Consider the following 7324-nt stretch of genomic DNA (forward strand, 5'->3'; position numbering starts at 1 on the left):
ATGGGCACGGACGGAGGCGGCGCTGTGCGGGGCTGTGACTGTGCACGCCCCTCTAAAGTAGTTACCCGGGGCGGGCGTCGCAGTTACAACGCTGCTGGGGACGCCCACATCCCGCCCCAGAGTGCCTGGGCTCGATTCCAGCTCCGCACCCGGTTCTAGCTTCCTGCTAAGTCTGGGAACAGCCAAGCGAGGGCTCAAGCCCGTGGGTGCCGGTCCCATGTGGGAGACCCAGGAGGAGTTCCTGGCTCCTGGCCTCAGTCCCAGCTGTTGCAGGCATGTAGGGAGCAAACCAGAAGACAGGGGGTTCTGTGTCTCTCTCCCTGCCTCCTAGTAATTTTTTTAAATAAGTGAAATATAAAATGATTATGTTTGACGTTTGCCCTAATGAAAAGGTGGCCCCCCAGTTCAGTTCCTGGTCGGTCCAGCCCAGCCTCTGTGGTTATTTGGGGAGTGAACCTCTTTCTGTCTCTCCCTCTATTGTCAAATAAATCTTTAGAAATTAAAATAATAAGCTTATCTTTTAATTCTATTTTTGTCCCACAAGCTTTTTGAAGCACCCTCGTACAAAGCCAACAACTGAGGACGCCACAGCGAACGGCCATCCCCGGCCGCGGCCACCTCCGACAGGAGCCTGGGGTGACCACGGGCGCGGGAATGAGCGAGGGGTCAGGACGAAGGCATCTGCGCCACAGTGCAGGGTGCAGGTCGGCAGCATCCGGTGTGAGCGTCTGCATAGCCCGGCTTGGGGTGGGGGACGATCCTGTGCCTGGGCGTCCCAGGCCCTGGGCTCCCGCTGCCCACGCCCTCCCCACGCCGTGCCCCGGCTTCCTCGTGTGTCGCAGCCCATCAGGAACCCGGTGCCGCTGTCGCTTTCTGTGTTTGCAGCCTCCAGCCAGAGCGCTGCCCCCCACAGGACAGAAGTGACCTCCCAGAGAACCGGAGGGGTTTGCAAGATCCACTGCGCTCCCCGGATAAGCCAAGGGTGGTGCCCGCAGCGGGCGCTCTCGGGGCTGGACTTTTCCACTCGGGCACGCGAGGCCGGGGCTGGACCTGGAGCAGCCTCGGCTGGCACGCCGGGGCTCCGAGTGCTCTCCTGTTTCAGAGTGACCCAAAACAGACTGAGCCACACCGGAGCCGGCCCCGGCCTGAAATCCAACCTGGAGCAGCCTCCGGTCGGGCTCCCATGAAAGGGGGCAGGAGAGAGCAGGGCAAACAGACGACGCCTCCCTCGTCTGGCCCACAAACCCCAAAGGCTTGCTTGTCTGAGTCCCAGGCCAGCGGCCAGCAGAAGGCACAGGGACTGTCCCCAGTGCCAGGCGACAGGAGAAGGACGGGGCTTAGATTGTGAGGAGCGGGAAGCAGAAGGGCTGGGGACTCTCCTGTCCCTGCCCAGGCCCCCCGCCACCACTGGACATGGTGCCCAGGCCCCCCCGCCACCACTGGACATGGTGCCCAGGCCCCCTGCCACCACTGGACATGGTGCCCTGGAGCCACTGGCTACCGCTGGACACGGTGCCCAGGCCCCCCCGCCACCAGTGGACACGGCACCCAGGCCCCACCAGCCACCACTGGACACAGCACCCTGGAACCACCGGCCACCACTGGACACAGCACCCTGGAACCACCGGCCACCACTGGACATGGCACCCTGGAACCACCGGCCACCACTGGACACAGCACCCTGGAACCACCGGCCACCACTGGACACAGCACCCTGGAACCACCGGCCACCACTGGACACGGCACCCTGGAACCACCGGCCACCACTGGACACAGCACCCTGGAACCACCGGCCACCACTGGACACAGCACCCTGGAACCACCGGCCACCACTGGACACAGCACCCTGGAACCACCGGCCACCACTGGACACGGCACCCTGGAACTGCTGGCCACCACTGGACACAGCACCCTGGAACCACCGGCCACCACTGGACACAGCACCCTGGAACCACCGGCCACCACTGGACATGGCGCCCAGGCCCTCAGCAAGGTGCGGCCTCCCTGCGGCCTCCTTTCCAACCCCAGCCTGAAGAGCAGAGCCAGTGAGCAGAGCACGCTCGCTTGTGTCTTTCGTTTCCATTCCTCTGGAACTGGGGCGGCCGTGCCCTTGACCTTGACCTTCGAGGTCTTCCACAGCTCGGCCCCGGGGCCGACACATGCCCAGCCTCACGCCATGGCGCCTTTGGCGCGAGCACCCGCGTTTCCCCCCACCAGCTCCAGCTTCCCCCCTGCAGCAGAGGGCCTCGCTCTCCCAGCTCCCCCCCACACCTGTGAGCTGCACCCCTCCCGGCCCCTCACCCTGTGTCCTTTGTGTCGCTCCCCGTTTTTGTGGAGGAACGACACAGGACCCTGCGCTGTTCTTTCGTCTGCTCGGCCCTCCCCGGGTTTGCTGCTGGTTCTTCCCGGGTTGGCTACCGTCCCTCCCACCTCCGTGGAAGGGCGGTTCCCCCTGCCACTTTCCCCACTTCCGCGGGGGAGCGGCACACCGCCGGCCGGCTCTCTCGGGGGCTGCTCAGGTGTTCCTTCAGATAGATGTTCCCTTAGATGTTCCTGGTGCATGCCGTCTCTCTCCTCCTTTATAGTCCTCCTCCGCCAATCCCAACTCTGCTACCCACACGCCGAGTACGCTGCTCTCCCCCAATCAGGAGCAGGTCCTGCTGCTTATTGGTTGAACTGGAGGCAGCTGCGTAGAAGCTGTTTCCTCCTCTCCCAGCGCCATATTGTGGGAGAGCAGATGCATAGAATAAGTCTTAATTCCAGTAACTTAGTCTAGTCTGAGTTGCTCCTCACACTTTGTCCTGAGACAGCTCGGCTGCCAGGCCTGGTGGTGTAGGTTCTTTCTCTCCTCGTGTCCTCCAAGGTCAGTGCCCGCCCAGGCCTTCAGGCTTCTCGATGCCCCAAGGAGCCCCCTCCATCGCTTCTCCCTCCCAGATTTCCCCTCCACGGGTCAGAATCGCCGAGCGTCTGTGGGGGCAGCGGGGGCGCCCCGAGCCCGGTCTCCCCGCCCCCCGCCCCCCCAACCCCAAGCACACCACCGTGCAGCAGTGGTCCTTGCCAGGCTGCCCGCTGCCCTCACAGGCCCTGGAGAGCACCTGCCTGCACAGCAGAGGACACGGGCGCCGAGGGGAAGGAGGGCTTGTCCCACACCACACCAGTGTCCGGGGACAGTCAGGCCTGGCCCGGCTCTGACCACAGAAGCTGAATGTGACCGCGGGTGCTGTTGAAACGTCCCCAGTAGGCCACGTATGAACAAGAAAGAGCTGACATTGGCTTAATAAACAGGGGTCGCCTAGCCTGATAGATCCAGCATCTCCCCACTGCCCAGCAGCTTCGGTCCCACCGGTGGCGCCCACCCACAGGCGCAGAGCTGTTTCCCGGCACACCGCACCCCCTTACGGGTCACCCCTGGACACCGCTCACCCCCGACGTCTCTGTGACTTCTAGAAACTCCCGGCTGGTCTCCGTGCCCATCCACCTTCCAAAGCCTTTCTTTCCGGATTCCCAGGTTGTCTGCGGCCACCCTGCCCTGGCGGGGAAAGAAACAGGGTTCCCTGAAGCGTTGTTCAGCTGAAGTACGAACTCGGCCCACAATTCGGCCGGCCGCACACTCCCACGGCAACGCGCGCGCAGGCGCACTTGGGCTCTCATAAAGACTTTCTCCTCCTCGCTTCGCCTCTCCTGGGCCTGGGCTCCCACAGAGGCCAGCCGGTCCAGGCAGCCGTCCTGCCGCCCCAACGCAGACACTGGGCCTGTGGTCGGGTCCTGAGTCTCGTCTCCCAGCGGCCCGCTGTCCGCCCTTGTCCATCCGGCCTGCTCTGTGCTTCTTCAGAAGGAAGAGAACTGCAAGCCGATTCCCTCTCTACAGCTGCAAGTCCCACGAGGCTTGACCTAGGATAAGCCGCGTGGCCCGTCTGTCTCCTCTTCTGCTCTTTCGGAAGCTCTGTGAAGCCAGGATGGGCGGGTGGGTGGACAGACGGACGCATGGGAGGAAGGCAGAGAGGGAGGGAGGGAGGGAGGGAGGGAGAACGGATGACAGTGACAGGGTGGGAGGGGTGGATGGATGGATAGGTGGGTGGGTGGACAGACGGATGATAGGGTGGGTGGATGGATGGGGGGGTGGATGGATGGGGGGTGGATGAGGGGGTGGATTGAAGAAGGAAGAAAGAAAGGCAAGAGCTGAGGGCAGCTTATGCCCCTTCCATGAGCGCCTTGGATGGGTCAGGCCTGGGCCTCCTGGTCAGCTGCCCAAGTCTCCTTTAAAGTTGTGGCCACATGGGCCTGGCGCCGCGGTGCAGTGGGTTAATCATCCACCTGTGGCGCCGGCATCCCATATGGGCACTGGTTCTAATCCAGGCTGCTCCTCTTCCGATCCAGCTCTCTGCTGTGGCCTGGGAAAGCAGTAGAAGATGGCCCAAGTGCTTGGACCCCTGCACCCACATGGGAGACCTGGAAAAAGCTCCTGGCTCCTGGCTTCTGATTGGCACAGCTCAGGCCCTTGTGGCCATTTGGGGAGTGAACCAGTGGAAGGAAGACCTTTCTCTCTGTCTCTGCCTCTCATTGTCTATAACTCTACCTCAAACAAATAAAGAAAATCTTTAATAAATAAATAAAGAGTCATGGCCACTGATAGATGCCAAAGGGGCAGAAGCTGTGTCCCCTCCATGGAGACACTGTGTCCTCTCTGGGGAACTCAGAAACTCAACCTCTGTTCCCCCCAATGCAGAAAAATGAATTCCACCCCCCCACCCCCCCGCTCTGCAGCCAATCCCACACTGCCAACCACGCAGGCCCAAATGCCTGGGCTCGGCGACATTAGGGTCTGCTTTCTGCGCTCCTGCAGGGCCCAGGGCTCTTTGCAAAGCAGCTGCGCACAGTTACCCACGGCGCAGGAGGCCTGCGTGAGGACACGTGCAGCCAGCCAGGACAGCCACCCTGCCTCCGCCTGCATCGCGCTCGGAGCTCTGCCCCAGGAGCGAGCCGGGCCCACTTCGGTGTCGCCTCCTCTCGCAGAGACCATGGCCGTGAGGACGTGAGGGCACGTCAGGGTGAGGGACCCCGTTCTCCAAACGCTGCTCCCCACGGGAGCACCAGGCCCCAAGATGACCCCGAAATGGGGGCTTGGAGAAAAGACGGGCCCCCCCCACCCCCGCCTGTCCAGAGGAAGACAAATCTAAGATCCGTGTGCTCGGAGCAGGGTGAGGACCCTGCACGTGGGACAAACAGCCGGGAACAGGAGAGTGTGGGAAGGGAAGCAGGCAGGCCTACAGCGGCCACAGCGGTCACGCGCATCCCCTGGACCTGGTGGCGGGCGTGGCTGTGTGAGGCCCAACCCAGGGGAAGCTGAGCCGAGGGCACTGGTTTGCAACCTCCTGTGCAGGCTGCGATGGTGGCCAGGCCGAAGGTTTTTGGTGTTTTTTTTTTTTTAAGGTGAAGGGCTTGTAGTTGCCAGAGAAGGAGAGAAGGAAGGGGAGAGGAGGGAGGAGGAGGGATTAGGGAGACGGAGCCCAAGAGGAGGGCAGCAAGGGACAGGGGAGGGGGAGGGCAAGGCCAGCTCAAGGCAGGGTGCCCCCATGCAGGGGTGCACCGGGCAGGCCCACTCCAGCGAGGCCCCCCTGCCCCGCTGCACAGGCTTCTTTTCATTGGCTTATTCTAGACCCACCCCCTGGGGACAAAACCCCTTCTGAGGCCTGCCTTGCTCGGAGAAAACTGAAAATGAGGAGTGGTGCCTCGCCGCCAGGCCGGACGGCGTCCTTCCTGCCAACGCGCACCACGTGCAGGGGGAAGCTGCCCGGGCCCCCCCGGCGGCTCCTCCGGCCCGGCTTTGCAGTCACAAACAAGGCGGCTTCCAAATTCTGCGGCCCAAGGTGAACCGTGCGCGCGTTCTGGGCAGGAACCGGCTCCATCCGACTTCAGAAGGACGCGGGCCGCGGTGACCAGGAGCTGCTGCCGTGAGCGGCCGAAGATTTATTCCCGAGCCCCGTTTCTCATTTAAAGGAACGCTGCGCCCGGGGAGACGCATAGCTTCCCGACAGCGTGGAACGGAACGAGGCCGCAGGATCCAGCCTCGGCTCTCAGATCAGATCCGCAAGGTAAATAAAGCATAAATCCCCGTTACAACGCGATGCCGGCTAAACGCCTTTGACAGCTCGGAATTTCCCATGGAAACGCTTCCAGCTGTGACCCCCGGCGCGGCTGCAGGGGTCTACGTCTGTTTAGAGGAAGCTCAAACGCGACACGTGGCCCGACAGTGAGTCCTCCCCCCTCCTGGGGCCTCCGCCTCTCCCCTGCACAGGATCGGACAGAAGCAGCCCGGTTCAAAAATCACTGACAAGAAGTGGGAAACCCGGAGACCCCCTGGGCCTCCCCTCACCACTTTCCATCCGCTGGGAGCCGAGGGGAGGTCTGGTGAGAGGATGGGGGCTGGGGGCAGAATGGGAGCCTGCAGGACGGCTGGGCCCGCAGCCTGTTTGTGTCAATAAAGCTTTATTGGCACACGGTCATGCCCACACGTTGACAGGCCGTCCGTGGCCCGCAGTGTACGGCTGGGACAGAGACCATAGCGGCCTGGACACCAAAGCTGTCTGCAGCTGACTAGAAGACCTGCCTGCGAGGAGCCCAGGCCATGGTTCTGCGGCCGGCAGAGGGACACGGGCAGCTGTGCAGCCGCCTGGCAGGGAGCACGAGGGGCGGCAAGTGCCGTGACACCGACTGCCCTGTCTGTGCCCTGCCACGATCAGCCTGGCATTGCTGGCGAGCTCCCGGCTCTGTGGCTCGGCAGACCGGGCACAGGGCGGCTGGGCCCTGGGCTCAGGATGAGACTGACAGCCCGGTCATCCGAAGCGTGGCCCCCATCCACGGTCATGCGGCTGTGTCCTTGTCACACGGCCCCTCTGTCTCCAAGCCAGTCCTTCTCGGAGGCCGTCACCTCTGGGCTCTGACCGCCTTCACCTTGGCGCTCTAGACCCAGAAGCCACCCTGTGAGCCGGTCCCGCCCACGCGGACAGCGTTGGGCTGAGTAACGGGGGCAGGGGCGTGCCCGCAGGGGCGGAGTCTTGGAGCACCTGGCACCTCTGCCTGATCCCCCGGCTTCCCCACCCCACACAGCACCAAGTCTGGAGACAACCAGCAAAGCTTAGCGCTTGGAGGCAGGAGGCCACCCCGGAGCTGGGGCCTCTGGGAAAAGGGGCGGGGCACCAGGGCGCGAGGTGCCCAGCCAGCACCAGCGGTCGTCTCCACGGCCGAGGGTCCCACGCGTGTGGACCCCACCGTGCTGATGCTGTCTCACGCTGGCACGGAGGACTCGGCCTGAGGATCCTGGCTC

The 7324-nt window shown here is 63.3% G+C and overlaps 1 long non-coding RNA gene across 3 annotated transcripts; it reads left to right on the top strand.

Moving 5' to 3' along the window:
* Positions 1-2680: 2680 nt before the first annotated feature.
* On the top strand, positions 2681-4616 carry LOC149119820 (uncharacterized). 3 transcript variants are annotated; one of them, XR_016227440.1, is made up of 3 exons: positions 2681-2863; positions 3448-3964; positions 4378-4615. It is a non-coding gene; the product is annotated as an uncharacterized LOC149119820 (long non-coding RNA). The 3 variants fall into 3 exon arrangements; XR_016227441.1 differs by having other exon boundaries at positions 2682-2863; positions 3509-3964; positions 4357-4616; XR_016227439.1 differs by having other exon boundaries at positions 2684-2863; positions 3509-3964; positions 4378-4612.
* The last annotated feature ends 2708 nt before the right edge of the window (positions 4617-7324 follow it).

Source organism: Oryctolagus cuniculus, chromosome 21 (assembly GCF_051225735.1).
Source record: "Oryctolagus cuniculus isolate XC-2025 breed Fujian yellow rabbit chromosome 21, ASM5122573v1, whole genome shotgun sequence".
Classification (NCBI taxonomy): Eukaryota; Metazoa; Chordata; class Mammalia; order Lagomorpha; family Leporidae; genus Oryctolagus; species Oryctolagus cuniculus.